The 22722-nt window shown below is 33.4% G+C and overlaps 1 pseudogene; it reads right to left on the minus strand.

The window, feature by feature from the left end:
* The window catches only part of LOC130854920 (nuclear receptor coactivator 7-like), a 140173-nt pseudogene extending 130402 nt beyond the window's left edge, over positions 1-9771 (minus strand).
* Positions 9772-22722: the final 12951 nt, after the last annotated feature.

The following is a 22722-nucleotide window of genomic DNA, read 5'->3' on the forward strand; positions in this document are numbered from 1 at the left end:
ACACCTGTGGTTTCTTCCATAAGTTTTATAGTTGTAGCTGTTATATTTAAGCCTATGATCCATCTTGTGTGTTTTTGTGTATGTGTGAGAAAAGAGTTCAGCTTATTCTTTTGCTTGTTTGGTCATCATCATATGTTGAAAAGTGTATCCTTTCTCTGTTGAGTTGTCTTTAAAACTTTGTTGAGTATTAATGGACCATAATTTTTGTCTATTTCTGCACTCCCAATTCTATTCTGTTGGCATATGTGGCTATACTTATGCCAGTGCCATATGGTCTTGCTTACAGTAGATTTGTAGTAAGTTTTGAAATCAGGAAGCTGGCGTCCCCCAATATCCTCAAAATTTATTATTTTTCCCCTATGATTTTTTTTGGGCAAATCTGCATCCCTTGAAATTCCATATGAAGTTTAGAATAAGCTTGTCAATTTCTGCCAAAAGGCAGCTGGGCTTTTGGTTAGGATTGCATTCAATCTGTAGAACATCTTGAAGAGTGTAGACATCATAACAATATTAGTCTTCCAGATGAGTTTTTTTTTCATTTATTTATGTCTTCTTTAACTTCTTTTGACAGTGTTTTGTAGTTTTCAGTGTACAAGTCTTGCATTTTTATGTTTATTCCTAAATATCTCTTCTTTTTGATGCTGTTGGAAATGAAGTTATTAATTTTGGAACTGTTCATTGCTAAATTGTTGAAACATAATTTTGTTTTAGTAGATCTTGTGTCCTACCACTATGGGGAACTTGTTGATTAGATTTAATACATTTTTGTTTATTCTTTAAGTTTTTCTAAATAAAAGGTCATGTAATATGTGCATCAATTTATATCTTTCCAATATTGATCCTTTTTCTTTATTTTTTTAATTGCCTGAATGCAATGTCTATAACTCCATTTTAACGTTCAGTTAAATGGTATGGTGGATATCCTTGTCTTGTTTTTGCTATTAGGATGAAATCTTTCTTCTTTTTCCATTCAGTTTGAAGTTAACTGTGTTATCTGCTTCAGGAAGTTCTCTTTTATTTCTAGTTTGTTGAGTGTTATCATCATAAAAGGGTGTTGATTTTGTCAAATGTTTCTTTTTTATCATACTATTGAAATAATCATAAAGTTTTATTATTTTTTCCTATCACTGTAGGGTATTACATTGATTAATTTTGATATATTAAAAGAAACTTTGTCATCTTGAGCTAAATCTATATAAGTCATATTGCTGGATAAAATCTGTTAGTATTTTGTTGGGAAATTCTGTGTCTATATTCAAAATGGATATGTTTTTGTATTTTTCAGTTCTTGTGCTTCTAAACCTGGTTTTAATTTCAGTATAGTCCTGCAATAAGTTTGGAAATATTTCTTCCTCTTCTACTTTTTGGGAGAGTTTGTGAAGGATTGGTGTTAAATCTTTTAAATGTTTCTTAGAGTTCAAAAATGAAGTCTTGTGGGCCAGACTTCTGCTTTGGTGGGTTTTTGATCAATAATTCAATTATTTTACTTGTTACAGATCTATTCATATTTCCATTTCTCCTTGAGTCATTTTCAGTAGTGTATCTCTTTCTAGGCATTTGTCCCTTTCACCTAGGTTATCTAATTTATTGGTGTACATTGTCCATAGTCCATTTAATTATTTTTAAATTTCTGTAAGATCAGAATTAACATTTCCTTTTATATTCCTTATTTTAGGAATTTGGTTTTCTCATACAGTCTAGCTAAAGTTTTTTGGTTTTTTTTTGTTTTTGTTTTTAATTTTGTGGAAATTTGTAAAGCAACAAATTTTGGTTTCATTGATATTCTTTATTTTTCTATTCTTTATTTTATCTGCCCTGATTTTATTTTTTTTTCTTTCTGCTTGCTTTGAGCTTGGTTTACTCTTCTACTGTACTTTATTAATTTGAGATATTCATTTTTTTAATATAAGTATTAAATTTATGAATTTCCCTTTAAGCACTGCTTTAGCTACATTACAAAAGTTTGGGTATGCTGTGGTTTTACATTTATTCATCTGAAAGTGTGTTTAAAATTTGTCTTATGATTTCACATTTTGACACTGAGGTTACTGTAGGAGTGTGTTTCTTAATTAGCACATATTTTTTACTGTTATGTATTCTTTTTGAATTCTCCAAATTTCTTTCTGTTATTGTCATGGAATTTCCTTCCATTGAGATTGAACTACAGATTCAATGATGAGTCCTTTTAAATTTTCAAGATTCATTTTATGACCTGACATATGGTCCATCCTGAAGCTGTGCTATATTTTTCATTTATTTTTCTTATTGTTCCTTAAAATTGATAATATCAATTGCTGTACCTCCAAGTGTGCTGATTCTTTCTGTCTCTGGCTTGAGATCCTTTAGTGAATTTTCATTTCAATTATTATACTAGTCAACTCCAAAATTTTACTCCTTCTATCTTTTTATTGATATTCTGTGATAATCTCTATTTTGTTCTAATACATTTTATAGTTATCTGGACATCATTTTTTTTTTTTTTTTAGTTCTTTGAAGATATTTTAAATAGCTGATTTAGTTTACAACACTATTATTATTTACTTTCTGTTTGTGCAGAACCTCAAGATAAGCCACACTTGAGAGGAGGGGGCTTGATCAGATCTTTCCCAGGCATGCACAAACCATGGGTACTCACACCATTCTGTGTATGTGTGTGGTCTTCTAAACCTCAGGGGCATATCAGAGCTCTTCAAAGTTCCCTGTGGACATCCATTCACCAGCTTTTCCTTTTAAGATTTTTGGTTAATCTCTTATTTGCCACAAATGTTATCACAGCCTGAGGCAGCTGAAATGTCAAGTTTTATCTGATTCTCACAACCACTCTGGGAAAGCACTGCACTGAATAAATTCTGAGTGAATTCACTGAGTGAATTCAGGTCAAATATATACAGTCTCTGCAAGTGGGAGTCTTTCATAGAAGCATAAGACAGGTGAAATAGCAGCTATCGTGTAGCTGCAGAGGAAGAAGAATGGGACGAGGGCAAAATAAAATTTCCCCAAAATTCTTTGCCCTTACTGAGATCATTCATTTTTTTAAATAAATATTATTGGAGTGGCTGCAAGCATTTTGATATCCAGAGCTCTGAAAATGGAATCTGATATGTTTTGCCAGTTTACTCATTACCCTTATGGAGGAAACAAATTTCATTAGTCCCTACTCCACAATTTTTGCTGATATCATTCTCCATCATTTTTTGGGAAACTGGGTATAAAAATATGGGTTGAGATTTTTCTTTTAGCACTTTAAATATGTCATTTTATTTTCTTCTCACTTACATGATTTCCAACAAATGTTTTCTTTAATTATTTTCCTCATTTCTATGTAGATACACAATTTTTTCTCTAGCTATGTCCAAGTTTTTCTGTTTGTGTTTAGTTTTCAGTAATTTGAAAATTATATCCTTTTACATATATTTTTGTTGTTGTTTCCTTTATTTATATTTATCTTGTTGGTTTTCTCTGAGATTCTTAGTTCTGTGGTTGGTGCCAGATGTTAACTTTAGGAATGTCTTGGCCATTATTTCTTCAGTATTTATTCTGTCCTTTTTCTCCCTCCTTTTTCTGTGATGTCAATCATGCAAACATTAGATAGTTTGATATTGCCCCAAAGCTCTTGGATGCTCTGTTATGCATTTTTAATTTCTTCTTCTTGCAGTTTAGTTTGAATAAGTTCTATTGATTTATTTTCAGGTTCTCCTAATCCTTCTGGGAAAAATTCTGGTTGTGTATTGAATATAATAGGAAAATAGGTAAAGTTATAACTACTACAATAAGACACACTTGTGTTGTGGTGGTAAAGAGAAAGCAATAATAATTTTATCACCTGAAGGCAACACTTCATACACTGGGAGGGAGGTATGCTAAGTGTAGTTGTCTTTTAGAATCACCCCTAGAACCTTTCCATGAGACATTCTCCCAAACTGTTGCAAGTACTTTTAATGTTAAAGTGCAATGTGCAAAATTTAAAATGAAGAATATTTATTAATATGCATAGTAAAAAAAATGCTATTAGATCTATCAGTCTCTGACAGACAACACCAACCAAGATTTTACTGCCATTTCTTAATTTTTACCATACATATATTAGGACAGAGGAAAGGCCCTCAGCAACCCCATCTCCAACACAAAACACCTGTCAAGGTCTTTGGGTGTCTTGCCCACCTGCATTCCAGGACTATCACCCAGTCATTTTGTGGGGCAGACAGATGCTATTCTGTTGGTACCCTGGACAATTCCTTTTAAACAAGAATTAAATCAATTATTCAAACCGAACTTAGATACTTAAGGTCTATTAGGTTTTAGGAGACTGCATTGCAGGCATTCTCAATCTCTGCTCTTTCCAATGAATATTAGTTCCACTTGCAGGACCCTGAATTTTTGAAGAAGAATTTCTTTTCTAGGGACATTTTATCTTTCTCTGGCATTGTGCTTCTTATCTGGTAACAGTTAACTAGCTTACCCTGCTCCCCAAATTACAGTGACTTATAACTTAGGAGTAGATGTAAGAGACCTTCAGGTATTTTATGAAACACTAATAGATCATGCAGCTCACATATAACTGTGGATATCTTTTCAAAATGCAGTAACATTTAGTTGCTTGGGGATACTTCCCAGAGGGCTAACTGATTTATTATTTATATGCTCCTTGGAGGCAGTTATGTCTACAATGTGTCAACAAATTAGAAATCATGGTATAAAATTTATCCCTAACTGTAACTGAAGTGATCAATTACATTGCAATGACCCTGGAAGGCATTCAGCCGGCTCACTGGTGATAGTAGTTATGGATGATTTCTTGAAACTTGTTCCTTATAGACCAAGGCAGAATCTGTACAATCACTAAGGTATCTGCTGTGCCTGGACTAATGCCTCGAGCCCAGTGGAAAGGTTAGTGCTGAAACTTAATGGAGTAAGACACCAGTCTTTCTGAGTTAAAGCCTGACTCGTTTGTTCAGCAGTGGCTGGTAACTTGGATGGTGTTTTTTAGTCAACAATTCAGGTTGTCTTCATTAGGCTGCTTGGAATTTTATTGAGAAGAGCCTTAATTAAATTTTCTATGAAACAATTGAGTGGTTTTTGTTACTAGCCTCTCTAGATCAGATTAATCAGAGGGGCCAATAAAGTGTCATCATATTTACTGGAAAATTCATCAGAATTCAAGATGATGTAGAAATGAGCAGCGAATATTTTGGGGAGTCAGTACTCCACAAATCTCTCATGTTTCTGCATGCTTTGTGAGTGAGGCACTGATGGCTCTTTTCAATGACATTCATACAGAGGATTTCCTTGGAAGACAGAAATGATATCACCCTCAAGATCAAAGTGCAGACATGCTTAGTGTCCAGTACAATAAAGATAATGACTCCCTACAGAGCAATGAGTAAGTGTAATTATTGACTATTATAAAAAACAAAGGTTTCCTAAACTTAGATTTAATTTCCGTAACAAAGCCCACTTCATGTGGTGCACCTTACTAATGTGAAAGTGGGAGATTCTACAGGACAGATTAGCCCATTTGTTCAAATAACAGATAGCCTGAAAAAACAATGAATGAGAACGGATGATGCCCTAGAGTAAAAAAAGACACGAACCAAATGCAATACATAGACATTGTTTGATCTTATTTTACAGGAATCAACAATGAAAGTATATTTTTGAAACTATTGGTGACACTAGATATCAACTCTGTATTGGATAAGACCAAAGAATTATTATTAATTGTGCTTATTGTGGTTACCAAATTAAGGTTGTGCATAAAAAGAAAGTTTTATCTGTTAGAAATACATACTAAGTATTAACACATGAAAGGATATTTTGGGGAACTGTGAGTTAAAAAATTTTTTAATAAAATTCTTTGCAAAAAAATTGCAGTTTAGTAAAGAAAACAAGGTACATGCAGGTGAATAAATACTGTGAATATAATCAAGTACAAAAAATTTTAGTAGTCAAACTCCTAAATTATTTGGTTGTAATGATTCATAATCACTTTCAGAATGGAGTACAGGCCCAGTCTAATGGTCCAGTACTTGACTAGTGGTTCCCAACGTGAAGCAATTTTATCCCTCAGACAACATTTGGCAATGTCTGGAGATACTTTTGGTTGTCAAAACGGGGGAGTGCTACTGGCCTCTACTGGGTAGAAGCCAGGGATGGTGCTAAGTATCCTAAAATGCACAGGACATCCCCTCAAACAAAGAACTACGCAGTTCAAGATGTCAGTAGTGCCAAGAGTGAACAACCCTTTACCAAACAATTAAAATAAAGTCGAATTATCCACTGTTGTCATGTTTAAATTAGCACCAAGAGTGAGAGTAGGAAAAGCCTGGATGCACCAGTGTATGGTCAGGCCACTCATGATGGCTCTTCTCTTGCTCTTTGTACATCCCCTGCTCAGCCAGTCCTGCTTCATTTATACCCTCCTCACGCAAACGTGCTTGTCCCTGTGCCTTAGACCAGAATGCTCCACCTGCTCATTTATTAAAGGGAAATATTTGCCCTTGTGATGATCATTACGTGATGACAACGGGCTGTGAGGGACGTGCTCCTGCTGCTGGTTTTCCTGGTAGTTGATCAGCCAAACTGATATCAATTCCCCTTATAAATGGTAGCCTCCTTCTCCCCTGAGTAGAAAAGATGGCTGCCGTGTCCTGTCCATTGTCTGCTGCACATGGTGGGGTGTCACTCTAGGCTCTTGCTGCACATGTGTAAGATCCCCATCTATTAAATGAGTAATGTCTCTGGTGCTGTCTTGGAGTTCTTTCTTCAGCCTTGAGGCTGGGCAACTCCAATGCTTGCAGACCTGCGAGGTGCAGCCCAGAAGCCAGCTTTATAAGTCAAGTTCTGGACACTTGCAAATAGCCCAAGCACACCACTGTCATCCTCAACTGATTTAAGACAAGGATGTGATTTTGCAAGCTGCAGTGGAGACAAGGAGAGTTTAAAGTTGCTATGCACTTATATTCAGTGAATGTGAGCATGTCTCAGTATGTAAAAAGAAACTGACAGCTTTCCTGGATTCATGGTGGTCTTTTATCTTCTGATAACTTCTCTCCCAAGGAACAACAAACCAGTACTCTGGTTGCTTTCTTCCTTTGTCATACTACTGGGTCATAGCTGCAGTGTGAGCAGCAAAGTCTTTTCTCATTGGTTTTCCCACTATATGTACAGAAATATGGGTAGAATCTTACTTTTCTCTTCTTTGGAAGGACGTGTATTTTCGATGGATACCTGAGTTATCTTCAGTAGTCATAACTGAATTTCAAATTTATTATCAAATGTGCACCGTGGCAGCTAATATCTGAAGTAGATACCAAAGAGGAATCTAGAAACTCTTTACTTTGATTTTCCTCTGTTAAAGAACCTAGTTACAGTGAAAGAGACTTTCTCTTTCACTCAGGTTTTATCTAGCTCTTAATTGCCCTCAGTTGAGGGATCATATGCCTGGAGAAAAGAACTACTAAGGGTGATGGCTTTTCCCACTGATTCAATAATTTTGCCATCATTTAATTCTGTTTTATGCAAGTTTTCAGATATCTGTGACCCTTCTTTGTTCCTATTAAGGTAATATTCAATGAGCTCATATCTTATGTTCAGCGTGTTTTCCACCCGGTTTTCTGGGGAACCAAATTGCTTGTCCACCTCCAGCATTATATCATGATTCTCATGGGTTTGCAAGCCTAAGGCCCCCTCCGTTCAGCATCACACTCTGTTCCCAAAAAATTCAGGGTTGAGTGTATCTGAATTTCTGTAACAGAACTGATTATTCGTGACTTAGCCTACCTTAGCTCCTCGTGGTCAAGAGAAAGGTATTCCTTTGAGGTGTCTCTTTTGTTCATTCCACTATCAGTTTGAGAAGAAAGTTCTTCCAAGTAAGCAAGGTCATCATCTTCCCTTAAAAAGGAACTTTCTTTGGCTAGAATTCAAATGGAGCATGAGTGTCAGAGGTTCTTGCTAACCTTACTCAGTTACATCTAACACTAAAACGTGGATACGTTGGGGAGGATATAGTTAAAACAAAATTGGACAGATATTCCTAGTTGTTGAGACTGGGTGATGAGTATATGAGGATTCATTATTCTATTCTCTCTCCCAATGAAACAAATATGGAACTTAGGGTATAGCTTTTTTGATTCAAATCTCAGGTACACCACTTAATAGTTGTGTGACTTTAATAGTTTCTTCAAATTTGCCTCAGCTGAAAGTAGGAATAATATTACTACATATTTTATAGAGTTGTAATGAGTTTTAAATGTGTTAATATTTTTAGGCACTTAGAACTATGCCTTGCTATATGTATTACTTAAACACTAAAATATAAATATTGCTGGATTATAGTAATTATAAAGTAAAGAATTTTGCCTTACAATTATGTTTAAAGGGTTAATTAATAATGCATACTATAGAATAAATAGATCTAATATTAAGCACACACATGGTAATCCTTTGTAGAGAACCAATTAACATAATTTGTAACCATTCATGTATGTGTATTTTTACTCTAGAATGATAATGGGAGCCTTTTAGAGAATTTAATTCTAATTCAAAATCTCCCAGTATTTTCATGACTGCCACTGCATGCACTAAATCTAGGAAGTAGTTTAAAAATTCTCTTTTACTTATATTCAAGTTGAAAAATCATTTCACTTCTCCTCCAGGTCTGAATAAATATAGATCATCTTTACAAGAAAAAAATCCCCAGAAAGCAAAGTTATTTTCTTCACTAACAGATACATTCAGAATTGTAACCCCAATGCTTGGCAGATAGATAACATTCCATCAAGCAAACAAATCAATCAACAAATCAATCAATATTTAAATGAATTATTTAACAGAATTCAAATGTTTCCTAATTCAATGTAGCACTAGTAAAATTGTCTGCATCATAAAATTCTCCTGTTAATTCATAATAGAGAATTGAATTCACAGCAAGAAAATCACATTATCTACTTCCTCTTCCCCCAGTAAGCTAAAAGTGATTCTTGTATCTACTTCTGCCAGAGAACTGCATTTCCTACTCAGTGCTGAATGCCCTTGCCTCAAATATACTTCACAGAGGAATGATAATTTACCTCTCTCAATAGGAAATAAATGGTCAATGGTTTAGAGGAGAGAAAAGTCTCATCTACTTGTTCATTTCAAATGTTCTCCCAGTTGTATTGGCTTTCTCTGGACATGAGAATGTAAAGTCCTGGAACAGAAATTCCATTTCCCAAGCTAAACGGTGTGGTAGTTTTATTGCTACAACTCTGTAGCTGTTGAAGTGGCTTTGGTACTTCATTTCACATTTTCTCAATTAGAATGATAAACCCTGGAACAAGTGAATGGTTGTCAAGAGCTACTAGAGAAATTTACATAAAAGAGAAAATGTAAAGTAATATCTTTTTAGAAAGAACAAGTCGACTTAGATTATGTAACAAACACAATGAAACAATTCTGGGGAAGTTTTGTATGACAAATTTTATGTGATTATAACATCTGTTCAATTAATAATCTCAAAAATAACTAAATTGATACTATAGAATTAGATACCAGACTATTTTTTTAAATTTGAGTATAGTTGGCATACAATAGCATGTAAGTTTCAGGTGTGCAACATAGTGATTTGACATTTAAATACATCCTAAAATGATCACCACAATAAGTCTAATAACCACCTGTTACCATACAAAGTTATTACAGTATTACTGATTATATTTCTTATGCTGTATATTGCATTCCCATTAAATTTTTATTTTATAACTGGGAGTTTGTACCTCTTAATCCTTTAATCATTTTGCCCAACTCTCAACCTTTCTCCTCTGGCAACTACCAGTTTGAATCTGTTTCTGTTGTGTTTGTTTTGTTTTGTTTTCTGTTTTCTCTGTCAGACTTATTTCACTAAGCATAATACCCTCTAGGTCTGAAATGTTACAAATGGCACATTTTCATTTTTTATGGCTGAGTAGTATTCCACTGTATATACTCACCACATCTTCATCTATTCATCTATCCATTCATCTTTCAATTTGATATCAAATTTTAAAAGTCAACATTTGATCTTATTGTCAATGACTCAGTCCTTTGTTGTATTTGTATCTGTATAAACTCAGAATGATTCAGAAGTTTCACCCTGAATTTTTATCATTTGAAATAAAATTAGAAATATTGATATAAACATTAATTACTACTACATTTATATCTACTTTAAATTACTTAATATCCAATTTATAATATAAAATTATTTTATCAACAATTTGCTAATGAGAGTGTGAGCTCTCTGACAGAAAGGTCTGTGAGGATATAACATTGTATATTATTTTAGAAATTTGTATTTTAGAAATATGGCCTGGGTTCTGATTCTGATTCCATCAGTTACATGACTTTTAGAAATGACTTAATCTTTCTGAGTCATAGCTTTCTAATTTTATACATGAGTATAATACCCATAGAGTGTAAATACACATAGAATTTAGAAAATGAGTGAAAGCTACAAAAAGTAGAATATGATTGAAAGCTACCTAATTATGAAGCATATACAGTCCTGCTAAAATCTGCCAAAATAACACAAAAGAAGCAAATTTTGTTTACAAGGTAAAACATAAGAAACTGTGACTGAAATAGTCATTGCTCTAGTTATGCTTATATCTATTATAGCTTAAGAAAAGGGCAAATTATACATTTCTGTACTACACAATGGGTTGACATGTTAATTGTCATAATTGTTTTCCATTTATTTTTTTTTTGGGGGGGATACACCAAGTTCAGTCATCTGTTTTTATACACATATCCCCATATTCCCTCCCTCCCTTGACTCCCCCCCACCCTCCCTGTCCCAGTCCTCTAAGGCATCACCCATCCTCGAGTTGAACTCCCTTTGTTATACAGCAACTTCCCACTGGCTATCTATTTTACAGTTGGTAGTATATATGTGTCTATGCTGCTCTCTCACTTCGTCGTCTAGAAAGAGGATATGATTATGAGGTTTATAATTCTCATTTATGTAAAAAGGTGTTAATTTCTAAATAAAATACTTTGAGAACACATTGAACATAAACTAAAATGCCCTTTTTAAAAGTCAAATAAAGGCAAAAGCAAGAAAGGAGAACTAGATAAATTAAAATAATAGACTATACAACAAATGAAAAATTGGTATATTCAAATTCAACAATATTAATAATTAGATTAAATGTTAATGGACAGACTACTCCAACTAAGAGGCAAAGATTGTCAGAAGGGAATAAAACTGTGAACAAGAAAAACCCCAGCCCCAACTAGTTTTCTATACAGATATGCATATAGCTAGTTAGCAACATTTGGGAAACAGTCTTATTTCATACTGAATTACATCTCTACAGTTATCCAAACTTGTTTTTTGTTTTATATTTCCCCCTCAGGATTGTTTTAGCTGCATTAGGTTATTTGACTCTGCATAAAAACTTAAAAGTCAATCTGTTATTTATAAAATGCTAGGATGTTGATTGCAGTCACAGATCAATGTGGGCATAGTTGCAATTTAACAATATAAATCCTTCAATCCGTTAACACGATTTCCATTTATTATATTTTCTATATTTTTAATACAGTTATTTATTTATTTGTTTATTTATTTTTGGCTACGTTGGGTCTTTGCTGTTGCGTGCCGGCTTTCTCTAGTTGTGGTGAGCGGGGGCTACTCTTCATCGTGGTGCAAGCTTATTGCGGTGGCTTCTCTTGTTGTGGATCATAGGCTCTAGGCGCTCAGGCTTCAGTAGTTGTAGCATGTAGGCTCAATAGTTGTGGCTCACGGGCTCTAGAGCACAGGCTCAGTAGTTGTGGCACACGGGCTTAGTTGCTCCACAGCATGTGGGACATTCCCAGACCAGGGATTGAACCTATGTTCCGTGCATTGGCAGGCAAATTCTTAACCACTGTGCCACGAGGGAAGTCCCAGAAAGCAATTTTTTAAAAAGTTAGAAAGCATAAATGCACTGTATTACAACAGAGAAAATGAATGTGATAAAAATAAACAAAATCAAAATCAACAAATACAGTTCAGTTAGTAACTATAGCACTGCATTTAAAACAAAAATCAAATGCCTGGATATGAAGGTGGTTTTTTGTTGTATTTTAGTCTGTGTGAGTGTGTATGTAGTCACAATATTTAGAGATTGTGGCCAGTAAAATTGATTGAGATTGTCTTTGAATAAACTTTTTTTTTGGTAAATATTTCATTGGTATAAAAAATGTAGTTATAAAGAACATGCAAAAGCTAATACAAAGTGTATTATCATTTCAGTAAATTAATCATATTATTTACACCATTAAATAAACATTATCTTTATATATGTTTTGCCCAGTTGATCTGCTAAAATGGGGAAAAATATAAAAATGTAGTAACTGCTTTTTTACTTCTACTTATATTTGCATTTCCTGTCAGTTTTACACAAAGTATTTTTATGACTTTGCAAAAATTTTCATTACACTTATTTTGATTATGAATTTCACCTTTTCATACAAGGTATAATGTAATGTTCATTATCTTGAGTTCTATTTTATGTAGTATTAATATGGATTTAGGGGACTCTATTTACATTAGTTAGACATGGCTTTGATCAACCTTTTGTTTTTATTTTTATTTTTTGTATATTTTCTTGAGGTATACTCTATCTCTACAGCATAGGCTATATTGTGTGAAAACTTAGGAAATACATTTTTAGGAGGACATTTTAATGTGTTTAATTTGTTTTTATGAGCTGTATTTGTTATAAGTTGTCATCTTGTTAAAATTTTTGTATTTCTTACCCTCATAGATTTCTTGCTTTTATTTTTGGTTGTGTAATTATATATTTAGTGTGCTTTTTCTAGTTGTCAAAGTAAAGATTTAACAGTATCCTTAAAGATTGAAGACCTCCATTTAAAGCAAAACTTAAATAAGCTCTTTCCCAGTCTCCTTTGCTTTTCAGTAATTGTTGATATTATCTGGCCTTTGAAAGCTAGAGTTCACATTTATACATACTTTCTCCTTTCAAAAAAAACTTATATTTGCATTGCTAATAATATGGTCAGAAATTATTCTACTTTTTTTAAATTTAATAATATTTATCTGTTAATCCCATACTCCCAGTTTATCTCTCCTTCTTCCTTCTCCTTTGGAAACCAGAAGGTTGTTTTCTATGTCTCTGAGTCTGTTTCTGTTTTATAGATAAGTTCACTTGTATTATATTTTAGATTCCACATGTAAGTGATATCATATGATATTTGTTTCTCTGTCTGACTTCACTTAGTATGATAAACTCTAGTTCTATCCATGTTGCTGCAAATGGCATTATTTCATTCTTTTTATGGTTGAGTAATGTGTATATACCACATCTTTATCCATTCATTTATTTGATGGTCACTTAGGTTGCTTCCATGTGGTGCATGTATCTTTTACAATTAGAGCTTTTGTCTTTGCCAGATGTATGCCCAGGAGTGGGATTGCTGGATCATACGGTAACTCTGTTTTTAGTTTTTTGAGGAACCTCCGTACTATTCTCCATAGTGGCTTCACCAACTTACATTCCCACCAATAGTGTAGGAAGGTTCCCTTTTCTCTACACCCTCTCCAGCATTTATTTGTAGACTTTTTATTGATGGCCTTTCTGACCAGTGTGAGGTAATACCTCATTGTGGTTTTGATTTGCATTTCTCTAAGAATTAGCAATGTTGAGCATTTTTTCATGTGCCTGCTGGCCATGTGTATGTCTTCCTTAGAGAAATGTCTGTTTAGGTGTTCTGCCTATTTTTTGATTGGGTTGTTTGGTTGTTTTGTTGTTTTTGTTATTGAGTTGTGTGAGCTGTTTGTCTGTTTTGGAGATTAAGCTCTTATGGTCCCATCTTTGCATTATTTTCTCCCAGTCCTTAGGTTTTCTTTTCATTTTGTTTATGGTTTCCTTTGTTGTGCAAAACCTTATAAAGTTTGATTAGGTCCTATTTGTTTATTTTTGCTTCTATTTCTATTGCATTGGGAGACTGATCTAAGAAAATATTGCTAAGATTTATGTCTGAAAATCTTTTGCCCATGTTCTTTTCTAGTTTTATGGTTATCATGTTTTACACTTAAGTCTTTAAGCCATTTTGAGTTTATTTTTGTGCGTGGTGTGAGGGAATGTTCTAACTTCATTGATTTACATGTGGTTGTTCAGCATTCCCAACACCTTTTGCTGAAGAGACCACTTTTTATGTATTTAATTTGTAATCCTTACAACAGGATCATTATATAATGATACTCTGGTTATTAATGTTCGAGTTTTCTTTGCTACTTGAAAACTACCTTCAAATCATTTTCAGATGAGTAAATATGTCAAATATTTTTTGAAATCTTGCTTATCTGATGTTCTTTCTGTGACATTTGTAGATAAAAATATCATAGCTGGGTATAAAAATAGTCTGTGATACACATTTGTTCATTGCAGTATATGTGTTGTCATGGTAACAATTTTTATTTAAATTTGTAGAAGAGGTTTTGGTCACTTCTGAATTTTGTTTTCTTTACATATATATTTGCATTCAATAGGGTTTTCTTTATCTTTGTAATACAATTGTAGTATGTATGAAAATGTGCATTTTTTAGATTATCATTTAGAATTTTTCTGGTTTATCATTCTACTTTTACTTTGTTATATTTCTTTTACTTGCCTTGGTTTATTCTTCAGGAATACCAATTAACAATTTACTGCATATCCACTTCCTGAATTACACATATAAACTTTCCTCAATGATTTCTTTCAACTCTCTTGAATTTATTTGCAGTTTTGAATGTTTTCAAATCTCTTTCTACCTCATTGATTTAATTTGATTTAATATTAATTTGGTTTCTTAGTTTAGGGTTTAACTATTTGATTATACTTTTGTGATTTAGTAGATACACTCATGTTTTCTTTTTCTTTCTTATTCTTGTTTCATTCTACTGCCATTTCAACTCACCCTCTTTCACTTTTTAACTGTTTTTTTACTAATGATATTTTCTTGAGTTCTTATTTCATGAAGAACATGTCTTTTTCATGCTCATGACAGTGCCAAATATTTTTTCTGAAATTTGAAAAGTGAGGATCCTAAATTATGTCTTCATTTCAGATATAGCCACTTGTGGTAGTCCCTTTCCCTTCTGTTATATTTTTAGTGGAAATATTTTCAGTTTTTTTTTTATTAACTTAATAAGATGGTTTTGGCTTATATTTTATGGTTATGTACTTATGCCCCCTTGGAAGTATTATTTTTGACAATTAAAAACAAAACCTTTTCTTAAATGTGAAGCTACAGGTCAAGTTGATATGTTTCCCATACAATGTTTTGGATGTTTATAGGCTTTCTCCAGAAACTTTCATGTACTCCACTACTTGGTTCTCTAATAATTTTAAATAATGTGCAAACTAAGTTCTCCAGAATGCATTATTAATAGTATGCTTTTGTTTTCAATTCTTTCTCCAGTGGTATATTTGATAAACTCTTCCTCCAACAACAGAATCAATGGTTTCCCCCAATTCATTTTTAGAACTTCCTCCCTATTCCTCTCTTTATGCATAAATATATCCCGTTATTTCTTACTCTGTGAAGCTATTAAAAGATGATATCCAAGAAGTACTGCTGGCTCAAAGAGGCTCCAGCACAAAATCCTAAGAGGTGGATTAAGAGTTGTCCAGTTTGCTGATTATTACATGCTCTGAGTCTCTAACACAGAAAATAGGTGGTGTAGGGGACTGCATAATTCTTGTTACATTTTTAAGGTATATTCTATATTATATTTTTAAATGGGTGTTTTAGGCAAAGAGTTGAAGCTTAAATATACTTAAAAAAATCTGGCACCATCTGTCTTTAGTGTTGATACAGCCACAGTTCAAGCATTTGATTGTCTGAGTCTGGTTTGGAGAGTACACAAATTTATTTATGGTTATCTTACTGAAAATTTTGTATAGATAATATTGTGGGCTTTTAGCCATATTATTTTGAATTGAATGTATTACTTATTTAATTAGAGAAAAACACTTTTGTCCCAGTCTTCTCATAATCTGTTAGAGTAACCATAAATTAGTTGGAACTTTTAGAGGGCAATTTGGCAATTATCATATTCTAAATCTTATTTATTTGCTGTTCAAATAATTCACTTGTGGAAATTTATAGGGATATGTTCAAAAAAACTGTACATTAATTACATATTCATTGGTCTCTGTAGTGTTACTTGAAATTGAAATAAACCTGGGAAAAGTTGAAATGTTTATCAGTGGAAGATTGTTTAGATATTAAGCATACCTTGAATAGAATGAGGTGCATCTAATTGTACTTGTATATAAATTCCTCAAAATTCTACTGTAAATTTTAAAGCAAGTTTTTTGGAGGATATGAATAATGTTTTCCATTTATATACATAATGGCAACAAGATGATGCATATATGAATATGTTTATAGTCTTTATAAAATACGTGTATTTCTTTGTTAATTGGTTTAACTCGGGTGTGTATAACTTGAGGATTGTGAAGAAGCAAGGAAAAATGTTACACTTTTGAGAATATATATTGTTTTATTTTTTAAGCAGGTTTATTTTCATAATAAGGAAGAAATCAAAAGAAGATTTTTGAAGAAAGTAATAAATCCTTTTTCAAAATATTACTATAAAAATATGATATGCATGATTAGAGCTTTGTAATTTATAGCATCCTATAAAAAATTGCAATATTTTTTGTGATTCCCCCAGGACAGCATTTAAGCACAGGATTTTTCACAAATCAGGTAGTGTGTTTTCGTAATATACACATCGATGGTGTAAGCTTATGATCCTTCTTTTATAATCATTTAACTCTCACTTATTTTGAAAACTTATTTACAGCCAGAGGAATTCTGCTTGAAACATATCATTTTACTTGTATTTTGGTTATTCTTTTACTCTTAAAAAAATAATGTATTAATTTTTGAAAAAATATGTGGTAAAATGTCCTTTGCATGGTCTTAATAGGAAACAGCTATATTTCAATTGAATATCAGGCTATTCTGACTTTTATGCCTTTGAATGTACTGTTTTGAAAAAAAATAATGCTTTAAAATATCATAATGATGAGTAGATAGATTTATGGTTTTGAAAATATCAAATCTGATTGTATTTTCTTTTAGCATTGCTGTGTTGACTCAGAAAAGGATGGTGGAGTGCAGGTAACAACCATATGTGCCAGCAACAACATGTCCAAACCAGGAGGCATCTATGTTCATAAAGATAAGAGACTGAATTAAAAATAACTTTTGCAATCTTTTAAACAATATAGAATTATGGATATAGTTATATAGCACAAATTTCATGTATATGCAGGGTTCATAGATAAGGTGAAAGTAGGGCATGCTTTATTAACCAGTGAACAACTTTGTCTTTGGGAATTGATTGAGAAATTGTATAATATTACAAATGCCTAATCTCTCTCCATGTTGACAAATAAAAAGGCTCATGAGCTTCCGTTGCTGGCTAGGAACACATCTGTTGAAAAAACATCCCGGGCTTTCTGTTAGTCTCTTCCTGCCTGCATCCTCTGAAAGCCATCCAAAGCCTGACTGTCATTTCCTTTATGTCCACCAACTCCTCCCCCATTGCTCCACTGGGTTTCACTGACAGGAGTCCTGAGAAGACATATCATTTAGTGCCTGAGTGGTTTGATTAAAGCCTTTTTTTCTCTGTAAAAATCTCTCTAAAATTTAATGTTTGCTTTTTTATGGAAAAGAGATGATGGAAACAGAATGGGCACATTGGTTTTTTATGGCAAATATTATTACAAATATGATGATGTGCAAAATCCATTAAGTGTTTCTTATTTAAAGTTCAAATTCTAATAGGTGCTGGATTTTCACAAAGCAAAGCAGGGCCCCTATTGGAGTCCTGGGTTCTATTCAAGGTCATGCATTTGATTTGCTGGGCAATCTTTGGCATGGCCTTAACCTAATCTAGTGGGTTTTTCACCATCTGTGAAAAATTAGGTTAATAACACATGTTTATTTGTAAAGTGCTTTGATATGCTCAGAATAAAAATATCACAAGTGCAAATATTGTTAGTATTGTATTTATTAATTGCTGAGGATGGCTTCAGTGCACCTTTGCTATTTAAAAATCCTGCTTGCAGCTGTGAAAACATTATGCTTAATGCAAGCAATTTTCAGTGGTGGTTGATGTAGAACTCACAGGGAAGGCAGCTGCTAGAGTGGCCATTTATAAGAGTAGAGTGTGAAAGGAAAAAAAATATGGCAGGTATTTAAAAGTTAATGGTGAAGAATGTACATATATATTTCAGTTAAATATCAGATTATTCTAATTTTATGACTATTTTTAATAAAAATAATGCTTTAAAATATTATAATGATGATGAGTAGGTAGATTTATGGTTTTAAAGTTTAAATATATCAACAAATCTAATTGTATTTTCTATATTTTCATTTAACATTGCCATATTAACTTGGAGAAGAATGGTGGGAAAATATCCCAGCAGGTAACATCAAAACATTAGCATCAAAATGTACAAACCAGATGGCATATATGGTCATGAAGATTGATACTGAATTAAAAATTTTCCTCTCTTAAACAAAAAAACTTAATGTGTGTGCGTGTATACAAAATATATATCTATATATCTATATCTATCTGTATATCTACCTATCTATATATCTATCTATATATACCAAATATATATGTATCTGTATATCTATGACCAAAGAAGGAAAAGATCATGGGGTGTTTTGTTTTGCTTTGCTATTATCAGTCTCTTGCCTTCACCACCTTCCCCTAAGCCCATAAATTCTTTTCTCTTCCCCAGAGTTTGCTTTTATGTATGATGTATTAGCGCATTTTTTTCTCAGTAAAGATAAACATATTAAAATATTAAAATAAAAATGGGGAACAGTTAGACAGCAAATATAAGAGATACAATTCTTTGTAAAAAAAAAAAATTACATCTGCTCTTTGATCCCTTGAAGCCTAATAGCATTTGTTCAGTTTGGTACCAGTGGGATTAACAGTATTTGTTTCTCTTCACCTACATTTTTTTTTCTTTTACTGATCTTCTCGGTCCATGTGTTATTTACTACACCCAAATTTACCTATAGTCACAAATGTTTATTGTAAATCTTTCAAAGATAGATGGTGTATGTGGATTCTTTGAGCTTCATACCATCAGCAGCTGTGTTGCTGCTTATGGAGATGTGTGGGTTGACAGAAGATAAGACCCTGATGTGAGGGGAAGTGGAGGCCACTAAAGCCCCTCCTTAGCTACCTGCTTTCTCCTCTTCACCATCTAGCTCAGTTAAAACTCTTCTATGCAATCTCTTTTAGTGGAAGCAAAGTAAAGTTTTATATTTAGGGAGGATATAATTAGTAAGACATTCCTTATTTACAAAAGAAGAAACAGAAGAAGAAAAAGACGGCCCTAACAGGGGTGGATTTACAATGTCCAGCTTGTTTTTTACTTTTCTCCTGCTGCTGCTTCTGATTGCCTTCTTTGTCTCTCATTTTTCCTTTCCTCTATTTTTCATTTTCCCTTTTATTCTCCTTCTCTGCTTTCTTTACTCTCTAGATTGTGGAGTTTTACTTGTGGCCACTTACTAAGAAAAAGTCATCTAAAGAATGTGTCAGCTAGTAAGCTGTGATGAAACCATGAAAAACTGAAGTGACTGTACAGATTCTTCAAGCAAATTAAAAACTAGCCAATATTCAATGGAAGTGGCATACACTGATATTTTACATTAGCCAGATTAAACATTGTTCACAACATGTTTTGCTTAGGTTTTATGGGCCTTATAACAGACATCCTAGCAAATACGATATTACTAAGCTGTTTATTTTTAACCTCATTTGGAGAGGGTTGGGTTAATAATACACTTTTCTCTGGTCTCATTTATTCCTTTTCTTTCACATAATCCACTCTCCTCCCTACCCATCACCAGTCTGCTGCAGACAATCTTTCTATACTATATTTCGTTGTTGTTTGTTTCTCTTTGGTACTGCTTATTGTCCAATATCTGAACAGTTCTTATAATAATGTACTACTGTATCACATTATTAAACTTATTTTATTGCATGTGTTTGGTTCACTGAGAACTATGATTTAATATCCATTTGTGGACATAGGCGATTTTTAATCTAATGCTTCCAAGAGCGGTATCCTTTAAAGTGGAATGAGTTTTGTTTTGCAGTTAAGATACTTGGAGATCAGTTTGACACTTTAAAATCATATTAGGGTAGGCTAGCCCAGGCTTCACATTGGCTAGTTAAGCATTACTACAAGGTGAGACCCTTCTAGGATCTCTACTGAATATCATTGTTATTCAGTTAATTCTCTCTGATCTGGCTGGTTGGATCTTGAATATCATCTACTATTTGAATCTAAAGAGCTTTTCATCTTAAATTATCCTAATTGTCTTCCCCCAGAATTTGTTCTTTGACAGGTCTTATGCATACTTATCCTATGTTATACCCCTAAGTATTTGCTCAAAGACTCAAGATTACTCTTTTTTTTTAAATAATTTAAACATATATTTTATTTTTATTTACTTTTGGTTATGCATTCTTTTTTTTTAGCTCTTTATTGGAATATAATTGCTTTACACTCTTGTACCAATTTTTGAGGTACACCAAAGTGAATCACCTGTATTTATACATATATCCCCATATCCCCTCTCTCCTGCAACTCCCTTCCACCCTCCCTGTCCTGGCCTTCTAAGGCATCACCCATCATCGAGTTGATCTCCCTTCGTTATACAGCAAGTTCCCACTAGATATTTATTTTACAGTTGGTAGTGTATATATGTCTATGCTACTCTCTCACTTCATCCCAGCTTCCACCCCAACCCTGTGTCCTCCAGTCCATTTTCTGAATCTGCATCTTTATTCTTGCCCTGTCCCTGGGTTCATCAGTACCATCTTTTTAGATTCCATATATATAAGTTAGCATACAGTATTTATTTCTCTCTTTCTGGCTTACTTCGCTCTGTATGACAGTCTCTAGGTCTATCCACCTCAATACATATAACTCAGTTTCATTCCTTTTTATGGCTGAGTGATATTCCACTGTATATATGTGCCACATCTTCTTTATCCATTCATTTCTTGATGGGCATTTAGGTTGCTTCCATGTCCTGGCTATTGGAAATAGTGCTGCAATAAACATTATGGTACATGTTTCTTTGGGGATTATGGTTTTCACTGGGTATACTCACAGTAGTGGGATTACAGGGTCATATGGTAGTTCTATTTTTAGTTTTTTAAGGAACCTCCAAACTGTTTTCCATAGTGGCCGTGCCAACTTTCATTCCCACCAACAGTGCAGGAGAGTTTCCTTTCCTCCACAGCCTCTCCAACATTTGTTGTTTCTAGATTTTTTGATGATGGCCATTCTGAGTGGTGTGAGGTGATATCTCATTGTGGCTTTGACTTGCATTTCTCTAATGATTAGTGATCTAGACAGTATGGTACTGGCATAAAAATAGAAAGGTAGATCAATGGAACAGAATGGAGAACCCAGAGGTAAACCCAAGCACATATGGGCAACATCTTTGACAAAGGAGGAAAGAATATACAATCGGAAAAAGACAGCCTCTTCAATAAGTGGTGGTGGGAAAATTGGACAACAACATGTAAAAGAATGAAATTAGAACACTTCCTAACACCATACACAAAAATAAACTCAAAATGGATTAAAGACCTAAATGTAAGGCCAGACACTATAAAACTCCTAGAGGAAAACATAAGCAGAACACTCTATGACATCCATCAAAGCAAGATCCTTTTTGACCCACTTCCTAGAATCATGGAAATAAAATCAAGAATAAACAAATGGGACCTAATGAAACTTAAAAGGTTTTGCACAGTGAAAGAAACCATAAACAAGACAAGAAGACAATTCTCAGAATGGGAGAAAATACTTGCCAACGAAGCAACTGACAATGGATTAATGTCTAAAATATACAAGCCGCTCATGCAGCTTAATACCAAAAAAGCAAACAACCCAATCCACAAATGGGTGGAAGACCTGAATAGACATTTCTGCAAAGAAGACATGCAGATGGATAACAAACACATGAAAAGATTACTCTTACTTAGGTATATGGAGCCCTTTTTGGGGAAGGGGTAGCTTCCTCCTCTTCGATAATGTCCTTCACAAATTCCAGGTGCTAAACTCCCTAAATGCTTCTATCTGTCTCTTTGGCACTGCTTGCTGTCCAATATCTGAACAGTTGTTTTGTATATGTTTCTCAGTTCTCTACTATGAGAGGATAATTTCATTATCTTTTCTTCCACTCTGGCCAAAAGCAGAAGTAAGAAAGTTTGAAATCTACATCTTTTCTGCTTATTGTCACTTGATTTTCAAGCTTGAACTTTCCAACACATAAGAAAACCCTCCAATTTATAAATGTAAAATGCTTTGGATGCTGAAAAATGCAAACTAGTATAAATTATAGGCAGATTAACTCCTCTAGGATTAATCACCTAATATTAACTGAATAAATTTGTATCAGTTCACAACCCTAGTGACATAGTTTCCTTGGAAGAAACAAAAACAATAGATTACCTGTATATTAGGTAGTCAAAAACTAGTCTTTATAAAAGAAATAGCTGAAATGATGCTATAATCACAGAAAAGGGTGAGTATTGGCAAATAGGTTATGTATTATAGCAATTAATAAGATATTCATAAGGTATTTATTACCAACTTACATAAAGCAAGAAATTACAAATAGTTCTTGTTTTTGGAAACTTAGTCC

The sequence above is a fragment of the Hippopotamus amphibius genome, chromosome 6 (assembly GCF_030028045.1).
Source record: "Hippopotamus amphibius kiboko isolate mHipAmp2 chromosome 6, mHipAmp2.hap2, whole genome shotgun sequence".
Taxonomy (NCBI): Eukaryota; Metazoa; Chordata; class Mammalia; order Artiodactyla; family Hippopotamidae; genus Hippopotamus; species Hippopotamus amphibius.